We start from the raw sequence: 24128 nt of genomic DNA, 5'->3' as shown, positions 1-24128 counted from the left end.
ATAATTATACATTATATGGAATTATATAATTGTATCGGATCAATGGCCAGCATCTCATTGTGGGGTTCTTTTTCCTGCCCAGGAGAATCTAATCTACCCTAAAACATAAAAGTCTCAAATAATTAGTGAATAACAAAACACAAATATTCAGAAATATATTTACAAAAGGCGAAGCTCTGGTGGTTTATTTGAGAGGGTAGATCAAAGGCAGGGATAAGGTTTCCAGGACAGAGTCTTGTCAGGTCACACCCATCTCAGGTGCTGTGTGAGATCTTTGGCAAAGCTTGAGGGTGAAGTTCACCTGCATCAGGCCGTCCAGCCCTGCAGTTGTGCCATGGGAAATGCCAGACTTCTCCCCTCACAAGGTTACTATGTGCAACATAGTCTACACACAGGAGACATAAAAAAGTGTATTTCAAAGTGTAATTTTATAACAAATATAAGAAAATTAAATATTAGACCTAATGTTTATAGAAATATGTAATATATTAAATCATAATGTCATCTATCATATATCATTATACAGATCACATTACGATTGAGTAATGCATAATTATGAAATAATATGTTGTTTATGACATGGCATATTATTCATAACATGTAGAAAATATTAATTAAGTATGTAGAATATTAAATGTTATCATGTATTTTACATTCTGTATACATTATGTAATAAAATCATTATACCAGGTGCAGTGGGGCACACCTATAATTCCAGGAACTTGAGTGGCTGAGGCAGGAGGATCGCAATTTCAAGGCTAGCCTCAGCAACTGAGAGAGGCTGGAAATGTATCTCTGTACTAAAGTGCCCCTGGTTTCAATCCCCAGTGCCTAAAAAAAAAATATCTTTATGTTCAATTGTTGCTTAAATACAGGGCTGGGGATGTGGCTCAAGTGGTAGTGCGCTCGCCTGGCATGTGTGCATCCCAGGTTAGATCCTCAGCACCACATACAAAGAAAGATGCTGTGTCTGCTGAGAACTAAAAAATAAAATTTAAAATTCTCTCTGACTCTCTCTTTTTCTTTAAAAAAATAAAAAAAAACAATTGTTGCTTAAATGATTTTGTATGTGCGAATTTGTATAATGTATAATATGGTATAATGTGCAAGCATTATGTAAGCATTATATGTGAAGTATGATTATATAAAACAATGTTACATACAAAGTTTACAAAGATAATTGTTACATATACTTTTATGGCTGTATTCTATGTAGTATAGGTGATAGTATATACTCTGTATTATTACATGTTATGTTACATTTGAAATATGTATTGCCCATATTATTTGTCCTACATATTACATGTTATAAAATTTATAATGATATAGAATTTCACATACTGTCACATAAAATAATGATTGCATGTACATTATATAATGTAGATTACATATACTTGTGTGTAACTTATGAAAATTTATTTCCAGTCATAATGAATTGTATTTACTTCAACATGGAATCACTTTCTGTTTTAGTTACCTTTTTTGTCACTGTTACCAAAACACCCAACAAGAATGACTTAGAGAAGGAAAAATTTACTTGGAACTCAAAATTTCAAATGTCTAATTCCATAGATAGCTGACGTCATTATTCCTGGTTCCAGGTGAGGCAGTAAAAATGGCACGAGGAGGAAAGTAGCTCAGATTATGGTGGGGTCAGGAAGGAGTGAGAGAAAGAGACCAAGGAGCCATAGGGAAGATAGACACTTCTAGGGTAAACCTAGAATTACCACCAGTTACCACCCAGTCTGTCCATTCGAACTAGGATGTATTCATTAGGTTATAGCTCTAATAATCCAATCATTTCACCTCCAAACTTTCCTGCATCAGCAGGAATTTTGGAGGGGCATCTCATATCCAAATCTTAACACTTTGTATAAATATAATTATGTGTACTTTAGTAATATAGTCATGAAATTTTTTATCTTACTGTTCTAAATAATATATTAAAGTGAGATGTATCAAATGCAAATGTTTTCACTAAAACATAAGCATATTAATTATATATCTAATATAATCATTGTGCAAAAAATATTGGCATATTATATGAAATATATATCATCACTTTGTATTATTAGTATTTTTGGGTGCCACGAATTGAATACAGGAGTACTTATCCACTAAGCCATATCCCCATTACTTCTTATTATTCATTTTTTTTGGCGGGGGGTTTGTTTTGTCTTGTTGGTACCAGGGATTGAACTCAGGGGCCCTCAACCACTGAGCTATATCCCAGCCCTATTTTGTATTTTATTTAAAGACAGGGTCTCACTGAGTTGCTAAGTGCCTTGTCCTTGCTGAGGCTGGCTTTGAACTTGTGATCCTCCTGCCTCAGCCTTGTCTCACACTGAGCTTTTGGGGGACACCTCACATCCAAACCATAACATCCACCAAGATAGCCACCATGAAGCAGACACCTGACAAGGAAGAGAGTTGGATAGGGTGTGTCAATCAGGGAAGGCAACACAGAAACACAGACACACACGTACCTGAAATAACAAATAGTTTTATGATTTCAATATTTAAATTTTATATCATTTAATTTGCAAATAATAACTTATAGGATATTATGTAATGTTTCAATATATGATACATTATGAATCACAGAGAGAAGACAGCAGTGACTTCACAGGGTTAAATGGAATGCAGTAGTTGCCCAGGATCTCTGTGAAAACCAGCATATGGATAGCAGGACTGTGAGAGGGTCCTGAGTGTTAAGGCTATTATTGGGATTAAGGACTCTCGGGGAGTTGTAATTGGTGGATTTCAAGCAAGCAGGTGTGAGCTCCGTGGTGGGCACCTATGACTGAGGGGTGCTCACTTAGGAAGATCTGCACAGTCCAGCAGCCTGTGGAGGTCTATTGATTAGTCAAATAGGTTGCAGAGAGCTGTTCAATTGGGAAGTGATCACTAGCAGGAGATTGTATATAGAAGATATATGAATTGATCACACTGAGGATGTGGTAGCAGGGGAAATAGAACCTGTGTCAGGGATAATGAAGCCCTCCTTGTGGTATGAGAAATTCCATGTTATATGTAAGAGAGATGCTGAGACAACATAAAATTATAAAATTCACTACAACTTACCTCATGGTCTGTAGCATTACTTTGCGTACTGGGGATTAAATCCAGGGATTCTTAGCAACTGAGCCACATCCCCAGACTTTTATCTAGAGACAGGGTCTTGCTGAGTTGCCTAGGACCACACTAACTTGCTGAGGCTGGCTTTGAACTCTTAATCCCCCAACCTAAGCGTTCCTAGCTGCTAGGATTATAGGAATCTGCTACCGCACTGGGCTCACTAGCATTATTTTAAAATGTAAAGCAGTTGTAGTTTGAGTGGTACACATACCGACTATAGAAAGGCAGTGGTTGGCAGCTGAGATATGGAGATGAAAGCTGAGAGATTGTGGGGAAAGCTGGATGTGTATAGCAGCAGGCCAAAAAATCAGGGAGTGTGGGATCCTGTCCCCAGCCACAAGGCACTTAATGCAGTTGCCTCCTAAGGAAGTAAATAATCTCCTTCAACTTTTGTGACCTGTGCCTGTTTTTCTTCTAGGTATAGAAGTTTAGGATGTAATGAGTTCAGGAAGAAAAGCCAGGTGAAGATTTTGGCACAGGGGTGAAGACTTCTTCAGCACACAAAGTCACATCATCTCCATTGGTGAGATTTAGGAAAATGGCCATGTTTGGGGGGATGTGGGACTTTGAAGTGACAATACACTGGCCTTGATGCATTTGCCTAGTTTTGTTAAAACCATGGCTTACTGCAAAGATATTTCAATACAAAGTAGAAATGAATATTTCAGCACGCTGAGCCATATACAAGCTTGGCATTGATGAAAAGAAGCTGCGTGAACTCTACTAATGTAGCAGTGACAGGTAAGTTATCTACAGTGACTAGTGGAGTTCTTATGTTAATTTTAAGTGCCTTGTAGATACACAGAATAGTCATTGGAGTTTCATTATTCCACTTAAAATGAGCTCCCTTATGTTTATTGCATTGTACTGATAAGTATGACACATAACAGCAACCATTTTAACCTTCCTGGACCCTTCAATGTTCCCAACACATTTACCTTGCCATGCACCATCACCACTATCCAGTTCCAGAACACTTCTGTTACCCCAAAAGACACTGTGTACCTGTTAGCCCTTAGTCCCTGCTGTCCCCTCCCCTCACTGCTTGGCAACCCCTATCTCTATGGGATTGCCTATTCTGGACATTTAAATAAACAGCATGACTTTCTTAGTTTATTAACTTGATTTATGACTTTTAAATGTTTAGGCATGTGGTTTGTGGGCCTTTGATAAAAAAATTATTGATGCAAAAATTATTACAATTTTCTGTTTTCCTTTACTCCTTTTAATTGACTGAATAATCATGTTTGTAGCAGTTAAGTGAAACATTTCAAGTAGTACATGTACATGTCACCTGCAACATTTTCTGCCATTCTTGGAGGAGGCGTGTAGTTGATTGGACACAATTCATCTAGTGTTGTTCTTGCCCTTGGCCATTGGCTGCTCTCAGGTCCCTAATAGTTGTTGGTACTGCTAAACATCCCAGCGGTACATGTATATTCTGAGATTTTGCATCTTTTCTTTCCAAAGAAAAGGAGTGGACCTTTGAACCATGGCCCAAGTTTGTTTTCATTTTTGTTGTCTTTGTATAGAATGTGGAGGGGAGGGGGTGAATGGGCAAGTCCACAGGACTTCTGCAGTTTGTGGCACTATTACTCTGTGTGTGTTCATCTCCTCTGCTACTATCACCAAACTGATCAAAATCATCCTGGTCCATTGTCTCTTCCTCTTCCTCTTCAGCAGCATGTTCTGCATCTTCCTCCTGTTTTTCTTGGTTTCCTGAGGAATCCTTGTATACCGAAATAAGTTCATTATTGTTTTCTTCCATTTGTTCTTGCCAAGAATCATTTGGGTCTCCAGGTCGAGGTTCTGTTCAACAACTTCACCATTCTTTGAAGTGCGCTCCTCCTCTGTTTTCTCATCTATCTAGCTTAAGGTTCTGTGAGACCCTTCAGTTTGTGGTCTTTTGCTGCTCACACAGAGAAATTCCTGATTCATTTCTAAAACCCAGCCTGCTACTTCTTGGACTTTGCCTAGACTATTACAAGATGTGACAGTTTTCACATTCAAGAATTTAGATAGCCTTTTAGAAATATTGCTGATGGTGGAGACACTATTTTAGAGAGAAGTCCTGGTTCTGAGAAAGTGGGTTGGTTTCCTTCCTCCTTGGCACTGAGGCAGTAACTGTGGAAGGCTCCTGCTCAAAAATGAGAAGAAGCAGTGGTAGTGTGGCTACAACCAGAGGATGGTTCTGGTCATCTCCCTTTCTTCTTCCTGGGTGTCTTGCTTATTTATGCTTTTTCTGTGCCACTCTTTTTTGGTAGTGGTGGTGCTAGAATTGAACCCAGGGCCTTATAAATGCTAGGCAAGCATGCTTTATCACTGAGCCACATCCCCATTGCTTTTTTTATTTTTATGTTTTTCTAGTTGTTGATAGAGTGAGGGTGGCTCCTGAGCTGGGGTAAGGTATCATACAATCCAGGGTGACATGCTACAGGCCCAGGAAAGTATTCCAGGCAGCAGACTGGAGAGAAGCAATGACTCAGCTTGGCGCCACTTTCACTGTGTTCCAGCAGTTGAGGCTGCCATGTGGACTCCTCTCCCTACACCTTGTGGATCTTTGCGCTGTGACTCAGGCCAAGCCAGAAATCCCAGCCCCTCCTCAGGGTCCACTTACTAAAGAGGAAGTCCCCAGTCTAGGCTAGCAGTAGCAGCCTCCCTGGTGCCCTGCTGCTGGCTCTGTTAAGGGCTCTGGCTTGTGCACGGGCATGAGGAGCCACCTTTTCTGGGAAGCAGAGCTGGGGAAAAGGGTGACGCCATGGCGTCGCTGTTCCGGGTTAGCGCTGAGGTGTAGGCTGCTCTCCCGTGCTCACTGGCACTCTCCAGCAGCAGCCAAGCAGCTATGAGCTCATCAGGCTCCTCCCTCTCTGAGTAGGTTTCCCGCCTGGACAAAGAGGGGTGGGGGTAGGGAGAGCGGCGCCTACAGATGACACAATCGCCCAGCGACCGCTCTCCTCCCCCGCCCTCTGCCGTCCGCCTGCAAGGACATTTAGTGTGTATATATATTTTTTGAGAGAGAATTTTTAAATATTTTTTAGTAATGGGGGACACAACATCTTTGTTTGTATGTGGTGCTGAGGATCGAAACCGGCCGCACGCATGCCAGGCGAGCGCACTACCGCCTGAGCCACATCCCCAGCCCCAGAACATATTTAAATGAGGGCTATGTTGCATCTGAGATTAGGAAATACAAAAAAACCTCGACTTTATATGTACTTCGTTTGTGTGTCAGACACGGCTGCCTGGAAGAGGGTGTTCTTAACGTATCCTGATTCCTGGACATTTAAATAAACAGCATGACTTTTTTTAGTTTATTAACTACTGTTTAGGGAGGCTTTAAGGATGGAATCAAAGTTTGGGTAAAGCACCATAAAGCACCTTTTATTTCTTTTCTTAAAAACGATTGTATGGGTGCATTATAGTCACACGTGATACTAGAGTTTATTTTCACACATAATCATGCATGCATGGAATGTACTTTGCTCCATTTTAGTCCTAGATTCTGCGACCCTCTTATTCATTTTACTTGCTTATTATTTCAGATTTAAGAACACCCAATTGGCTTGTTAAATGAGAAAATAGACACTAGCGTCAATTCCTTCTTAATTAGCTAGGTATGTTTATATGCTCAAAAGTCCTGCTCATGTAAATGAGATCTCATTTTATCAAGCTAATTTGTAGATGCACAAGCTTACTTCAGTATATTCTTTGTGTCAGAGTATATATGACCAATATAGAAATTTTTGGAATAGTGAGTATTATGAGTGTTATGAGTGAAATTTAGGGAAGGCAGCCATAGCCATTTTTTTCTGTATTATATTTAGTTACCTGTTGAAGATTGAAAGCTGCAGAATTTTAAAATTTCATGGGACCCTAGGTGTGCCAATTTGGAGCCCCAGTATTATTAGCCCAGTGAATTTTTGTCAATTGGTGTAGTTTATCAAAAGTTAGTGTTTAGACACACAGTCATTCAGCACTTTGTTTTTCCATTTTTCTCAGGTGGAGGCTTCATCTGGGAGAGGCAGCATCAAGCCAACAGACCAGGCAGCCTTCGGAGTCTAATGGGTCGCCTCCATGGGTCATCCAGCCATTGGCAGGAGCTATGGGAGCATGGGAGGCTCCCAGCTCACCAGCTGGCCCCAGGAGGGCCCAGGAGAGCAGGTAGAGGCTTAAGGATCAAGTTCAAGTTCAGCAACAGCCAAACAACTTTATGGACGTGGGGATGTGGCTCGGTGCCGCTGAGTTCAATCCACTGAGAGACAAGTAAAAACCAGTAAAATCCAAAATGACAGCCAAATACTGAAATTTTTCTTTAAATTTATTTATTTATTTTTGCATTACAATTCTCTTTTTAAAAAAATTTTTATTGTTGGTTGTTCAAAACATTACATAGTTCTTGACATATCATATTTCACACTTTGATTCAAGTTGGTTATGAACTCCCAGTAAAATCCAAAATGACAGCCAAATACTGAAATTTTGGTAAACAGAAATACTTGATACCTGAAGTCATCACGCTGCATATGGTTTGCTCTGACTTTCCAGCAAATTAGCTTTTGGAAGTAGGCACATCACAGGTTCCAGGTCAAGGAGGCAACTAAAAGAGAACCTGACTCACCAATAGAGTGCCCTAGTTCAATCCCCAGTCTCCTGCCCCCCCCCCCCTACAGTAATGGAGATACTGTATGTAGCTCTGGCGAAAAGATTTTGGATTTCATAAAAATTTAGCTCACGCCTGTAATTCCAGCAACTGGGGCGATCCTTTCTCAAAATAGAAAATTAAGGTGGGCCCAGTGGCGCTCACCTGCAAACCCAGCTGCTCAGGAGGGTGAGGCAGGAATAGGGTGAATCAGGAAGATGGCAAATTTAAAGCCAGCCTCTGCAAAAAGGAGGAGATAAGCAACTCAGTGAGACCCTGTCTCTAAATCAAATACAAAATGAGACTAACAGTAAACTAAGACGAATGGGGGGAGAGAAAGGAAGAGAGAAGGGAAAACATATGGAAATGGTAGGAGACCTTCAGTGATACACAAAATTATAAGAGGTTATGAGGGGCAAGGGGGTGGGGGGAAAAAAGGGGAGAGAATTGAACAACAGCAGAGGAGGTAGAGAGGGAAGATGGGAGGGGAGGGGAGGGGGGATAGTAGGGGATAGGAAAGGTAGCAGAATACAACAGTCACTAATATAACATTATGTAAAAATGTGAGTATGTAACAGAAGTGAGTCTGTATTATGTATTTGGGGAGTTCAAAACCCAATTGAGTCGAATGTATGAAAGATGATATGTCTTGAGCTCTGTAATGTTTTGAACAATCAATAAAAAAAAAAAAAAAAAAAAAAAAAATGGGGCTGGGGATGGACCCCAGTGGTGGAGCGCCCCTGAGTTGAATCCCTAGTACCAAGCTGAAGGTTTTGTATCCAATCTACAGTAACCCCCCACTGCCATCTGTGCTTTCCCTGGTAATAGTTACCTGAGAATACTGGTCCAGAAATATGAAATAAAAATACCAGAATAAGTTTCAATTTCTAAAAAATTTTTAGAAATTGAAACTCTGTAAGAATTAACAAAAAATGTGACAGAGACACAAAATGAACACACATTTTTGGAAATCCCCAGCGTTTTTAATTTTGAGACAGACCTCCTTAAATTGCTAAGGCTAGAAATCCAGGTGCATCAGACTGGAAAAATGGTTTCCATAGTCTTGTTCCACTCTGTGGGAGACCAACCTTGCCCATGACTGAGTCACCCTCCCTGGCTCAGCGCTGAGGGGCTCAGTCACAGAAATGTGGCAGAGCTTTCCCCACCCTTCTTGAAAGGTGTCTCAATGTCTCCTGCATGGGTGCTACAGCCCCATGGGTGAAGCTATGCTCATCTGTTCCTTTGCAATATAACCCTGTTTAGGATAGAATCTTCCATGGATGTGCCTCCTGTTCGCTTCTCTTATTGTGCCCTTGGGTATGGCCTACCCAGGTGTCAGTCAACCTGCTGACAGTGGACATCATGAAAGACTCAGCCTCTGAAAACTGACCCCTTGGCCTGATTTGAATAGTTTCTCCTCAATAAAAGGGATCAGCAGGTTCTCACTCTTCCTGTGTACCCTGACCCTTAGAGCCATCATAGCCACCTGCAGTCCAATTAGCCCAGTTTTCCTGGAGTGACCCTTGAACCTTAGAGTCACAAGAACAGAAACCTGGCACCATTCAGTAATGCCACAGATTTTCAATTTGTAAAAAATACAATATCTATCTACAGTAATGCAAGGCATTATAATGTTAGAGAAGACATGGAGAAAAGGGAACCCTTGTGCACTGTGAGAAACTAAACTACAAAAAACAATATACATGACTCAAAACACTGACCCAACAATCTAAGGGGTATATATCCAAAGGAACTGGAATCAGTATGCCAAAGGAAATCTGCATTCTCACATTCACTGCAGAATTATTCACAATAACTAAGATATAGATGTTCATCACATGGTTAGATAGTGAAAATAGGGGAGGTTTTTTTTGGGTGGGGGAGGGAGTATTGAATACTGTTCGGCCTTAAAAATCAAAATCCTGTCACATGCGTGAGGCGCTGGGGTTGGATCTCAGCACCATCTAAAAATGATAATAATGAAAACAGAGGGGAATTTTCTTGGGAGGAAGTATTGGATAGTGTTCGGTCTTAAAAATCCTGTCATCTGTGACAATAGGGATGGAGCTGTACCTCAAACTATGTGAAGTAAGCCAGACATAGAATGACAAATACCACATAATCTCAATTCTATAGGGAATCTAAAACATAAACTCACAGAAACAGTATAAAATGGTAGTTGTCAGTCGGGTTAAGGTATATGGGGGTAGGGGTGTGTACACATCTGTAATCCCAACAGCTTTGGAGGCTGAGGTATTAGATATAATCTTATACAAATGCTTTGAACTGGAATTTATTTTCCATAAAGACAATGCTCACAATATTCTTGAAGAAATGATGTTGAAGAATGGTAGTGGAGACTGACATATCAGACAAAATAGTGAAAAAATATTAACATCAATTTTTTCCTGTGAACAGGTCATACTTTTAATTTTGGATAAGTGTGGTTAGTACTGGGGATTTGAACTGAGGGCCTTGCATATGCTAGAGAAGTGCTGTACCACTCAGTTTCCAAATGGGCCAATTGCCTTGCAATTGTGTATGTCTGTGTATGAAAACTGTTCATATAAACTACATAATGCTTTATCATTATAATGCAATTATTCTGGAAATAAAAATAAAATTCTCCCTCTCTCCAGTGTTTGTTCTTGGTGCCTTTTATGGGTTGCAGTCGCTTTCAACTGAAAGGTTACATTGTTTTCAGGTCTTTCCTGGGCACGGGTAACCCTGGTCATCATGCTCATGGGTCTTTTTTTCTCCAGTAGATGCAGTAACTTTCCTAAACCTTTATTCATTCACATACCTCTTTCTCCATACTCCTCTAGATTCCAGAGTTCCAAATGGGATGATTCTGACAGTTTCTTCAGCTTCAGTGGTTGTTTCACTAGATGATCAGATCTTAACGATATTACTCCCTACCCCCAACATTTAATTGAATTATGGAAATTTTTAATCATACAAAGATAAAAGAATATTATATTGCACTTTGATGTATTTCAAAGTAAATGGACACTGGCACATATATAAAGTACTTTTAACTTTCATGCCAAGTGTACATACAATGAATTGCCAAATTTGACATATTAACTTTCTACTTCTTTCTGATAAACTAGATAAATCTCTCCCAACATCCAGTTATACCCTTGAGGGATACCATAAATGTTTGCGTGAGAACAATGTTTGACTAATGTACCACTAATGAGGTTCCACTCACAGGATTTGGGCCTACTTAGAAGCCAAGGAATACGACTCAAATTTTTCATCTGATGATTCCGTACAAAATCCAATATTGACTTGCAAACCTTCAGAGATCAGCATCGTACCATTTAAGAAAATAATCTGTTCCATTTCTGTACCACTCAAGAGTATTCAAGGGTCCAAATCACCTTTGGTGATTTATGAATTTTTTTTTTAAACAACCCTGCTTTGCCAGCGCAGCAACTGAACCAAAAAATCACTTACTTTGTGGGGCAACATAAAATACCACGCAGACACGGAATACCTTTTTATAAGCTTCAGGATGGCTACCCCAGCTCCTGGCCTCAGGTTCCCACAAGGGTGGATTGTCTTTTCTGGAGTTGGCTTCTTTGAGGGATGCTGTTTCTTAGAACATTCTGTCCAAAAGAGGGTAGGATACAAAGAAACAGGTGAGTGCAAGTTAACCCCACCATGTGACATGTATTGGAGTCATGCCTCATTATCTGAGCAGAGGAGTTTTGACAGCCTCATGTAATTCTAGGAGACTATCCTAAAATATATCCACTAGTTTTAGACCCTGTATGTTATACTGGCGATATATATAGTCTTTGATTTCTAGGGACCAAGCTGATTGGGCTGTTTAGGTTTCTCCTATGCTGTCTTTCCTCAAATGATACTCTCAGACAACTTATTTACCATAGGCTCACTTATAGGTATGACTAAAGAAAATGGCAAAGCAAGCAAGGTCACACACACAGAAAAGTTCGTTTTCAAGGTCTGGGATGGCTGTCCAATCTCAGGGGTCAGCTCTTTGAACTTAAGGGTCCATGGATCATTCTATCCCCCAAAGGATAAAGGTACAGGATTATAAGGTATATATAGAATTACCTGAGTAGAGGTAAAGCTCAAGTTATTCCTGGGTGCTATAATTGTTCAGTATCTCTTGCTCAGGACTTTAGAAATACACACCCTTAAGTCTAGAGTGGCTCCTGACAGGTCACTTCAAATGAAATACTTTTCTTTAACTCTTCTATTTATTCTGGTCTGGAAATTAAACTTTTCCTTCAGTTCAGATCCCACTTTTGCTTAGCTTATTGCCACCAGGACCAGGGATATATGCTTTGGAGTTTCATGTTGCCACCTGGTGGTTATATCAGGCAGTGTCTATAGCAGGGATAGACAACCAGGTGTTTAACGGAGGGTCAGTAATTGGAATGGTCCGGATCTTTATTTTAAAGAAAGGAAACTTTGTGGGAGGTGGTGGTTGACACAAAAGAAATTCAAAATCAAGACTTCCTTGACTCACATTTGTCTTTTATATGCTATTTGCTTGCCAGTTATTGGTTGTAGCAGGAATTTAGAATCACTACAGTGCTTTTGATTTGTCCAAACAGATTATGTAAATTGACCATGAAACTCCAAAAAGTAAGAAAGTATTTAAAGGCCAAAGACTCAAAGTTTGAAAAGGACTAAAGAGGTCCTACTACTACTAGTGTGAGCCTGTCTGTAGCATACCAACACGCTCCTAAGCACTTCCAATTTCCATCAGACCCCAAGGGACTCTTGCAGGATCTCTCATACTTACCTACCAGAAGGGAAATGTTTACAAGAAGTTTCTCACTCATAACTCATAAGTTTAGTGGTAGAGTTAGAAATGTGGTTGCAAGTGGTATTTGGGGGCACATCAAAGCAGTATGTACCCATTTTATGGATGAGAAACGTTGAGGTTGTGATTTTTGGACACGAATTGAACCCTACTTGTGGTTTGAGTTCTTTGTAGTATAGTACTGTTTTGTTTGGATGTTTTTATTCGTTTTTGATTTTTCATTTCTTTGTTCATTTTAACTGATCATAGCTTCCGGAAGAAGTCAGACATTGAATATTTTAGGCCACTCCTCTAACACACCCTTCCCCCTCCACGTCACTGAATTCTTTTAGCTGTGTAATCCTGTGGTGCAGCCATGTTTCGTCTTCTCGGGAGTTTCCTACACGTATGTTTCTCTTTATTTGCGGGTTTAAGGACCATTTTAGGGTTCTAGACCACCCACGATGTGGGGTCTTTTGCGGGTATTTAACAAAGAAGGGAAATTGCATAAATTATTTCTTTAAAATTCCTTGCTTTGTTATGTTATTTTATTTCCACCTTCTCCTTGTTTTTCAGATTCTCGACTTATTGTTAGGTAATTGCCGCGCAATTTCCGTTTCTTTGTTACATCTTTTCTTTGGAATACTTTTGGTTGACTTTTTGGTTGACCTTTTTGGGATTGATTTGGTTTTCTACTCACCTTCCCTTTAGCCCATCGGGGCCTGGATACCTGGCCTATTTTTTTTTTCCCTTAGCCCAACGGGGCTGTGGATACCTGCCTTTTATTTCTATTCATTTACTTTTTTAAATGTGCCCTTGGGAAGTGTGGATACCTACTCTTTATATGCACATTTTTTTTATTCGCCCATCCGGGCTGCGGATACCTGCTGGGTCTGTCTCCTCTGAAAGCCCGCCCATCCGGGGCTGTGGATTAGCCCATCGGGGCCTCGGATACCTGCTCTTATTTTTTTTTTCTTTTCTTTTTTTTTTTGATTTGCCCATCGGGGCCTCGGATACCTGCTTTTTTTTTTTTTTCCCTTTTCTTTTTTTTATTTAATTTTGGTTGGCTCATCGGGGCCGCGGATACCTGCTTCCATTTTTGTTTTCATCTTCCATTGAGAACGTTATGGGTCAAAATGTGCTGATGTTGTGGGTTATTGCGGTACTTGAGTGAGCCGGTTGTGTTGGTGTGTGAGCCGATCTTTGAGCGGGCACGCGGGCATGCTGGCTGTGGGCGCCATGTTGGCCTCGCTGCATGGGTGGGCTGAGGTCGCGTCTATTGTGCTAAATTTATGCGGAGGCAGAATGGATGCCCCACCCTACCCCCCTGCAGAGCGACAGTCAAGTGCTTTGCATGAGGTATAGATTTTGGTGCTTGACCATTCTCTAGGTGAAAGTGGAGGGCGAGAAAGCTGGGGCAGGGCTCAAAATGGCGGATTTGAAAATTGCTGCATTGTGTAGCTTGGCGTTGCCTTCTTGAACTGCACAAAATGGCGGATGCACTTTTTTGAAGTGGCGGGAAGGCCACATGACGTGGCAAGTCTTTGTTCTGAAGGAGCATGGTGGTGATTCATTTTGCTGTTCCAAAAGATGGCTAATAAAGCCTCTGCAAAAGTATAAAAGTACTTCCGGTTTTGTTTTTGTCGTGGATTTCAGGGTGGATTTTGCTGCAGGGGGTTTACCTGGTTGCTAACAGGAAGTTTGTTACGTTGTTGACATGTGAGGGTTTTGGTTGATACAATCTAAAGTGGTTTTTGCAGAGGTGGTCCTGCTATATTAAGATGGCTTTGCTTCCTTATGCTGCCAGAGACAAAAGCCAGAGAGAAAAATGGTTTGGCAGTGGTGGATTGCTCCAGGACCTAACCAATTGGAAATGCAAGTGGAATTTAACTGCACACAGCCAATTGAAGCATATGATTGAATTAGACTTGGGCAAAAGAATTGGAAAGGCTGTGCTGGTGGACCTTTCAAGGACACTTACCTTATGTGTGTCTCTCTACACTTAAGCTCTTTGGCTCCATTTCAGCATGGCTCCTTGAAGTATTGGAAAGAAATCAGGATGGGCAGGATGAATTCCTGTTTTATTGTGATGGCCAAAGACTAATCTACGCCTCGGCCACTGGTCTAACCTGCACTGTGGCCAGGTTTGTCTGGTGTGGACAAGGTCAAGGACCAAAATGGATCTTAGATGGTCATTGAGCAACAAGTGTTGGAAGAGAAACCCCTGCATTCCTCAACAGGAACACTACCTCATGGCTAATGCTGGGGTCAGATTTTGATTTCAGTGAGAAGTCTGTGTGGCTTGCTAGTGTTTGAATTTAAATAAGAAGTGAGTATTGAGAGGCTTCATCTGTAGATTTCATTTTACTTAGCTTTAATGAGTTTTCATTGTAGGTTCTTCAGAGTTTGCAGGTTCTCCTATCATACTTTCCTAAAGAGATTCAAAGTCAGATTATTTGGCATTTAAAATATTTGCTGTTTTCTTTTTTTTAAAAACAATAGCTTATAAACTAAGACTTCATTTGTAGATTTCATTTTAGTCAGATTATTTAGCATTTTAAAAATTTGCTGTTTTTTTTTTTTAAACAATAGGTTAAAAACTCCTTCCCTTAATAACCTTCCCTTAAATCTGTCGCATTGGACAGGAATAGTAAAAAACTTAAAAAGTTAAAACAAGTGATTATTTAGAGGCTTCATTTATACATTTCATTTTAGTCAGATTATTTGCCATTTTAAAAATTTGTTTTTTTTAAACATTAACTTAAAAACTCCTTCCCTTAAATCTGTCGCATTGGACAGGAATAGTAAAAAACTTAAAAAGTTAATACAAGTGAGTATTTATAGTCTGCATTTGTAGATTTCATTTTAGTCACATTATTTGGCATTTTAAAAATTTGTTTTTTAAAACCAATAGCTTAAAAACTCCTTCCCTAAAATCTGTCGCATTGGACAGGAATAGTAAAAAACTTAAGAAGTTAAAACAAGTGAGTATTTAGAGGCTTCATTTGTAGATTTCATTTTACTTACCTTTAATGAGTTTTCAATGTAGGTTCTTCAGAGTTTGCAGGTTCTCATATCATAATTTCCTAAAAAGATTCAAATCAGATTTTAATTTGCTGTTTTTCTAAGAAAAAAAGAATAGTAATAAAGTAAAAAAAGGAGTATTTGCTCTTGTTCTACTGGGCTCAGCGGTAGCACGCTCCCCCAGCACAGTATGCCTAGCACGTGGCTAGACTACTTGGCGATCTGCTCATGGCAGGCGGGGCAGGCGCTCTCGAAGCTCTGCTCGCAAGGCTCCGCAAGGCTCTGGGGACCCGCCTTGGGCCCTCAGTTTCCGGCCTTCTGTTTCTAAATCTCAGAAGTTTTAAAAAAATAAACAAAAAAGAAGGTCTACACTAGGACAGACCTCGATTCTTCCCATTCATGATGCTGCACTAATTAATAACTATCTGGCAGAAAATTGGAGTATTAATGCCCACATTTCCATCTTCTATGGTTTTCTGCTGACCCATCTCGTCCCCATCCTGCTGCCAGCTATACTTAGTCCTACCCTATTGCCACTGCCACTTAACAGAGCTCCCGAACTGGCGAGCACATGAGCTGGCGGGCAGACTGGTGCGAGGCCGCCACAACCTCAACCTATATACAGCCCAAGGCCCCGCCCCAGTTCCGGCCCAACCCCCAAATCTCCCAAGTCCCTTCCGGCCTGACCCCCATATCTCCCTAGTCCCTTCCGGCCGGACCCCCCACAGCCCCTGTCCAGCCCCAGCCCCAGCCCCAGCCCCAGCCCCAGGCCCAGCCCCCTTCCCCCCAGGCCCAGCCCCCAGCCCCATCCCACCCCAGGCCCAGCCCCCAGCCCCATCCCACCCCAGGCCCAGCCCCTGCCCCTGTCCCAGCACCTCCATCTGCCAACCCCAGCCCAGTTTCTGAGGTAAAGCAACCTCTGTCTTCATGGATTGAGCTGGGTGCGCCATTGTTCATTTTGTTAAGACTGAGACCCTCTACCCCCAGCAGTACTCATTTTCAGTGCTGACTGCCCCTGTCACAACTTGATGCACCCAGTCCCCTTTGTCCACGGGTCCCATAACAAAGAGTCCCTGACCCTATAAAGATGAGAAATGTTAATTGATTAATCAAGAGCTTCATATCAGAGAATGATTGCCCATAATTGAAGTTACTCCTCATCTTCTCAGCCCCCCATGTTAAGGAAGGAGAAACTATTGTTGAGATTGCCCCAGTAGTCACAGTCTCATTCTCAAACCACCTTTCCTTGGAATATTAATGGGTAAGGTCATAATTGTTCTTGGTCCTACCTAAAACAGCCACCTATACTCTTTTCATTGCTGGTTCGTTTAGCAGACTACCAAATACATTGCATTGATCAGTAAGATACATAAAACCATCATTGCCTCTGCTCCTATATATTTGTTTAAGATGTCCCCTCTTGATGCCATTACTGCTGAGGAGTAACACTCTATCTGGGGTCTATCACAATGAAAGTGGATTCCCATCCCATTCGATTTTCTGGGATACTGCTAGAAAGAGCAGATTATTAAAAGCACAGCTATTTCGCAGTTAATTAATTTACACAGCTGTAGTTTTCCAGAGTCTTGTCCATTGGAAAGGGCCACTGTGTCCTCCTTGTACACTGTAACATGTGCCGTTCACCTCCAGTGCTCTTCTCTTCATCCATGATGTCCATCACTACATTTGAGCACTAGCTCTGTCTACTCCCTTTATTTCAGCAGGGGATTCTTACTACTCAAGACCTCTGTACTAGGACAGTTTATGTGCACAATCCTAGTTGATTATAACAAAATCTTTGATATTAAGATCTTTGCTTAAATAAAGAGGGTGCTGATTACCTAAAGCCCCTTCTGAAACTATTATACAAAACTGCAGTTTTCTGTAAATTTGTGATCCCATCCTCTCAGGCTCCCTCTGCATTACTGCAGGGGCGACTTTGGACTGACAAAGTGCACAATTAAAATTGTGGTTCCATAAACTAAAGATTCCATCTCCTCACACTCTATTAGCATTGGGGCAGAGAGTGGACCTAGTAAGACCCCTTCCTTTGTACAGTTAATATATGTGAATGGGTTTTCCCTTCGTCCTGTGCTTCTGGAATTCAGCAGTGGAAGACCTACCTTAACTTGAGACCTTTGCATTAGAATAGATAATGTGAACCAAGGTAACTGACCACAATTATGTCTTTGTGACCAAAATCACTTGTTAATTTTTTACCTTTCCGGGGACTATGAATAGGCAAAATTCCAATGCTAATGGTCCCACCCTTTAATTCCTCACTTCCTGTATATTTAAAGCAAGGAATGAAAGGATCCTTTTCTTGGTACTGCTAATTTATTTCCAGTTGATCCTGGTCTGTCCCAGTAAGCTAAAGTCTGGACTTCTGGGATTTATTATATAGCAGGGGCTGTGAGCACCAGAAGTCTTTCTGTTAGAATATGAAAGTGCAAAACTGCCCTAGGGCCCTATTCGATTATACCTCCCTCCTTGGCATAACAGCAGGGAGTGTTTTTATACTACTTAAAATGTGCATAATTAACAGTATTCTAAGCCTCCAATGTTAGAGTAAGATTCCATTTCTTTGCTTCATGGCATCACTGTGGGGAGTCTTCTAAGCAGCCAAGATTTACTCTAATAAATGTTCATACTTAATTTTGCTCCAGTAATATGCACCAGGTAAAGACCCCACATACTATTTACATTGCAGCTGGAGGTGCCTACTATGTAAGACCCTTAAACTAGCACAGTTAATGTGTGCAGTCTTCGTTGTTCTGTACACATTCCCAGATGTCCAAAACTGTGCCTTTTGGATCAGGGTGCTGACCAACATAAAGCCCTTGGCCTGAGACTATAGATGTATGTATATGGTCCTTCAAGTTAGCTTTCTTTCTGTGACCCTTCACACCTTCTTTGGCTTACTGCATAAGGTACTGTTCACTTGAGGACCATTTTCAAAAACTATTAATGTACATAATGAAAATTGCCTTAGGATCCTTCCCTTTTATACTTTCTTTTAAGTACAGCAGTGGTGTTGGCCATTAAGGCAACATTTTGTGGCCTGCTGGTATGCATAACTGGATTTGTCCAGGTTTCTATGGACTAGAGCAGGAAGCCACTCTGGAAGTTTCTGCCATTCCCTTTCAGCAGGGAGTGCCCACTGCAGAAGATCCCTATATTTGAACAGTCAAGGTGTGCATATTTGTAATAACTGCCTCTTTGACTTTAATGCACATAACAGTATGTGGCTCATCCCATATGAATAAGATCTTACTCTTCGACCCCTTTGCAGTACAGTGGGGGTGTTTAATCTCTAATGCCCCTATTTGTGGGCTTTTATGTGGATGATTATGCTTGTCCATGTTTTTGTGTACTAGATAGAGGAAACCTTCCCCACTCTGCCCTTCTCCCTCCTCCTTTCCCTTCCAGTAGAAATGACTTCCCCCTAAGATCTTTATATTTGCACAGTCAGGGTGCACAACTATACTAACCAGTCATGCACCTTTGACATTAAGGTGCATAACTCCATGTGGTTCATCCCATTTGAATAAGATCCTACTCTCAGACCCCTTTTGCAGTAAATCAAGGGGTGCTGATCTCTAAGGCACCTATATGGCCTTGGCCTGTTATATAGGGCCTTGGCTTGTTATATGGGTGATGATATTTTCTGGGTTTCTGTATCCCAGACAAGCCTTCCCCCAATTTCTATCTTCCTTCCAGTCGTGAAGATCACGCCATAAAAATCCTTGTATTTGGACAGTCAAGGTGTATAATTGTAATAACCAAACCATGCACCTGAACCATGACTATAACTACACTTGGTTGATCTATTTGAATAAGATTGTACTCTCAGATGCCTTTTGCAATACAGCAAGGGGTGCTGGTCTCTAAGGCCCCTATTCTTGGCTTGTTATATGGGTGATATTTCTCTGGGTTTCTGTGTCCCAGACAAGCCTTCTCCCAACAGTTCCTACTCTGTTGGGCTGGGCGTATAGCTCAGTGGCACAGTGCTTGCCTATAGCACATGTGAGGCACTAGGTTCAATCCTCAGCACCACACAATAAATAAAGGTATAAAGAATATTCTGCTCTCAGGCACTTTTTGTCATAGAGCAGGGGTGCTGATTTCCAAGGCCTTTATTCTTAGCCTGTTTTGTGCGTGTTTATACTTGGCTAGATTTCTGTGAATTACACAAGGGAATCAACCTTACCTTCCCTGCCCTATCCTTCCTTTCCCTTCCATCTGCCTTTTCCTGCTAACAGGGAGTGGCCACTCCATAATACCCTTAGATGTGGAGAATCAAGGTGCACAATTATACAAACCAGTCCTGCACCTTTGACATTAATGTGCATATCTGCACTTGGCCCATCCCATTTGAATAAGATCCTACTCTCAGACCCTCTTGCAGTACAGCAGTAGTACTGGTCACTGAGGCTTCCACATGTTACTGGACAGTGTTCCCCTCAGTCTCTTTGCTTATCAGGAGGGAGTGTCTATTTCTTTAAAATCTTGGTGTAAAGTGTGTAGTTTTGATTTATCACAACTACGTCCCTTGGGCATTAATATACATAATTGTGGCATGGTTCATCATATTTAACAAAGGTCTTACTCTTATACCATCAATTTGCATATACCAAAGTTTGTGACCTCTAGGTCTCCTTTCTTGGCCTGTTAATACACAGAATTGCATTTTACTGGGTTCTTGGGCACTAGAGAAGGATTCCTCAACCTCTGACTTCTCGGCCTGTTAATAAGTGATGCCCAGTGTTTAAGACCTCTACACCTGGACAGTTAATGGGCATACATGCAGTTGTCCACAATCCTATTACATCTAGGATCATTGTACTCCCTTTGCTCTTTTTCAGGGGATACTCCACTGCGCCTCCTAGAGGACCATTAATAAACGTAATTGAATTTTATTTTTTGTCTTTATAGACTAAGATCATACCCATTTACCTATCCTTTGCAGTAAAGAAGGGCCTGCTGATCAAGCAAGGTCCTTTTCTTTTGGACCTTTAATATGTATAATTGCATTTGCTACTGTTCTGTGCACTAGAAAGGGATCCCACCTACTTCCTTGGCACTTTTAGCCCAAAGCAAGTATCCACTACTTGACTATCTTAGAAAGTTCCCATGCACAAAGAAAATGCTCTATCTATGCATGTCTTATGTAGAACCCTTGAGCTCTCCTTGCTTTAGAGCAGAGAGATACTTTTATTTAGTCCCACTTCATTTGGACCTCAGCGTATGTTAATACTAGGATTTCATCTCCTCATATCCCCTTTGCATCAGAGAGACATTTACTATGAATCAGCTCTTCTCTTGCAAATATTAACGTACATAATTATGTCTGTTTGTGGACCTGTGTCATAGAAAGGACCTTAAGTTTTATTACTACGTTCTGATTGCTGCTGAGGCATACTATTCATAACCAAGTCTTGCATAATTAATGTGCAATGATAACAAAAACAATAATAACAATAATAGAGAAAGTACTGATCATTAGGTAAGATCACTGCACCATCATTATATACATCAGTGGTGCTGACCAACTAAGGTCCTTTGGACTTTCAATGTGAATATACACGGGTAGAATCCTATGTTCTTACACCCCATTTGCATTATTGCAGGGGCTGCTGACCACCCAAAATGTCTACTGAGACTGTTATGGGCACAATGGAAATTATTAATGTTTTTTTTTTTTCCTTTCCTGAAACTTATCTGGGGACTGTTAAGAAGCATAATGGCAATCATCACTAGTTATATTTCCTCCCTGGCCTTGTTAAGCAAGCACCCTGACCCAGTGACCCATAGCATAATAAAGTATAAACATCACAGTATGCCATGTACTTGTACATCAAACAGTGAATGGCCCATACTTCCACTCCTTTTACCTTAAAACATGAAATCCCAAGTAACCATGGACTTACTCTTCATACAAGCCCTGCCTCCTGTCTGCCCCTAGACCCATCTTATGGACTACTAATGCTCACAGTCCAGATAAGATTGTGCTCCCTTTCTCCCCATTACCCTCCTCTGCCCCATTCACTTCTTTACTGAGTAATGTTGACTGGGCAAGGCCCTCTCTCTTAACAATCCCAGATGTCCTTGGCCTACCCACTTCAGTTGCAATTTCCTTGGTCCTGCCCATTAGACCCGGACCCCTCCCACTTCCTTTGCATTGCTTCTGAGTAGTGCTAATTATCCATAGCCCCTTCTGTGTCCTTAAAGAACACAGGACTGATTGTCCCAATTTTCTCCCCATCAGTCCAAGATCTTGCTACCATTTGATACATTTGTGCAGCACTAACTATTAAAATCAGGCCTGAACTAGGTGGATGAGCCTTCACCTCCCCGGCCCTGGAATTTGTTAATTATCACAATTCCAATTATGGGCACATTCTGGGGATAAGAACCCCTCCTGCCCATCTTTGTTACTTTTTTACTGTGTAAAATATTCAAGGCAAATCAGGCTCAGGGAGCTGGATTGACACCCTTGATATAGGGTTTTCATTATATAGTAATAATTGAAAATTGTCTCCCTAGGAAGGAAGATTAACATTGCTCTACATTCTTCCTTCCAGAGCAAATTTCCTGGTTAATAAATCTCCTTGCTGGGAGCAGTGGCATATGCCTGCAATCCCAGCGATGCAAGAGGCTGAGGCAGGAAGATTGAAAATTCCAGGCCAGCCTGGACAACTTAGTGAAACCCTATTTCAGAATAAAAAAAAAAAAATCAATAAAAAGGGCTGGGATGTAGCTCAGTGGTAGAGTACTCCTGGGATTCAATCCCCAGCATTGCAAAACAAAGTAAACAAACCAGAAAACAACAACAACAAAAAACCCCAACAACACCTATATTCTCTTTTTTATGTGGCAGTTGTACAATGCTAATTGCCAAGATATGATCAGAAAGTTGCTGTTAATTTTCTTAAAAAAAAAAAATTTAAAGACAGACATTTGGAATTGCAAGGTGGAATTGATTACCTGGCCCTTAATTATTTTGAAGACAAGAATCCACTTATACTATGTACCCAAAGATCAATGTCTCCCATTTTACTCAGTGATGAGTCTGTGGACAGACCACTTTCACTCTTGCTATTGTAATATTTAAAAAGGAGTACCAGAATACAACTCTTAAGACCAGTATCTTTCTTACTACCATTTTAAAGCCAATCTTTGGGCTTTAGCACCATGAACTTTTACGAAACTACCTAAGCCTTCTAATTCTTAAATTTCTTCATCTTGAGCACCAGCTCAGGATTGCCATAGAAGGATTAAATAAGAGGACATGTGCTGAGGAGCTTTTAAAAATTAAAGGCCACCTCTTTAGATTATATAAAATGCACAGTTTAATTCCGCTAGTAATTAAAAGTAGTTTGAAAAAGCACCCTAGAGTGAGGATTTATCTTAGAAATGAGGGGCCCTGTTTCCCCATCTTACAAGAAAAATAAGCCAAGATCTAATCATTTTTCTGAGCATAAACTTCAACAGTGACATGGCTGCCTAGTAAAAACAATATCCCAGCCTCTAGTATACAGAGTGGTGACTAAATATATTAATATGAAACTTCTAAAGCAAATAACTAGTCATCACAACAGCAGTTCCTCCTAGTCACTGATAAAGAATACTATTACTCTGAGAAGAATGTCAAAAGATCTGCCCCTGTGAGTGCAGTTTGCACTACCACCTCTTGGACAGCTGTAAGAAGAGATTCCGGCTGTTTACAATACTGTAAGTACTGCTTTGTAGCTATTAAAATAATAATTTCGCTATTCTATTTTCTTTCTCTTAAATGCTACCATATAGAAAAGTCAGGGTCTAATAAGCCTCTTTTCTACTTCAAGTCACCTTGTATGTATGTGTGTGTGTGTATGTGTAATATATATATATATCTTTATATACAATGAAAATATATTCTTTCACATAAAATTTGATTTTTTTTTTTGTGGTGTGTGAGCTCCATCCACCCATCCTAATAACATTGGCTGACTGGGGATAACATACATACACGCACACACACAGATAAGTAAGTAAATAATAAAATAGTCTTGATTTTTTTTTTTTTGAAACATGGTCTCTGCCATTGTTTCTCACACTAAAGCCATGCTTCAGAAAGAAATACCATGTACTAGAGCAGGAAGCCACTCTGGAAGTTTCTGCGATTCCCTTTCAGCAGGGAGTGCCCACTGCAGAAGATCCCTATATTTGAACAGTCAAGGTGTACATATTTGTAATAACTGCCTCTTTGACTTTAATGTACATAACAGTATGTGGCTCATCCCATATGAATAAGATCTTACTCTTCGACCCCTTTGCAGTACAGTGGGGGTGTTTATCTCTAATGCCCCTATTTGTGGGCTTTTATGTGGATGATTATGCTTGTCCATGTTCTTGTGTACTAGATGAGGAAACCTTGCCCACCCTGCCCTTAAAGGAGCAAAATTTCCTGAAATCCTAAAGAATGTGTTTGATGGAACACTGACTTAAGAAAAGTTCCTTAAAATGTAAACATGTTTTCATATTTCAAGTTACCATTATTAA

At 40.6% G+C, this 24128-nt stretch overlaps 1 protein-coding gene and 1 non-coding gene across 59 annotated transcripts in view; one reads left to right on the top strand and one right to left on the bottom strand.

Moving 5' to 3' along the window:
• LOC144371601 (uncharacterized) overlaps positions 1-24128 on the bottom strand; it is a 77794-nt gene that overhangs the window by 8169 nt on the left and 45497 nt on the right. For 5 of the 9 annotated variants that reach the window (XR_013431518.1, XR_013431517.1, XR_013431515.1 and 2 more), the window contains 2 exons: positions 15588-15646; positions 164-14991 (listed from right to left, as the gene is read on the bottom strand). The gene's annotated coding sequence lies outside the window, so the exon portion shown is untranslated. Of the gene's footprint in view, positions 1-163; positions 14992-15587; positions 15647-24128 lie in introns of those variants that run through there. The other 4 variants (XM_078033969.1, XM_078033968.1, XM_078033966.1 and 1 more) reach the window with 1 other exon arrangement.
• LOC101960618 (uncharacterized) overlaps positions 1-24128 on the top strand; it is a 401529-nt gene that overhangs the window by 365377 nt on the left and 12024 nt on the right. For 47 of the 50 annotated variants that reach the window (XR_013431566.1, XR_013431565.1, XR_013431521.1 and 44 more), the window contains 3 exons: positions 3557-3661; positions 7138-12966; positions 13137-23318. This is a non-coding gene — a transcript (uncharacterized LOC101960618). Of the gene's footprint in view, positions 1-3556; positions 3662-3806; positions 3880-7137; positions 12967-13136; positions 23319-24128 lie in introns of all 50 variants that reach the window. The other 3 variants (XR_013431556.1, XR_013431545.1, XR_013431540.1) reach the window with 3 other exon arrangements.

Source organism: Ictidomys tridecemlineatus, chromosome X (assembly GCF_052094955.1).
Source record: "Ictidomys tridecemlineatus isolate mIctTri1 chromosome X, mIctTri1.hap1, whole genome shotgun sequence".
Lineage (NCBI taxonomy): Eukaryota > Metazoa > Chordata > Mammalia > Rodentia > Sciuridae > Ictidomys > Ictidomys tridecemlineatus.
Note: the sequence above shows the minus strand (reverse complement) of the source record. Positions and strands in the feature narration are given on the sequence as shown.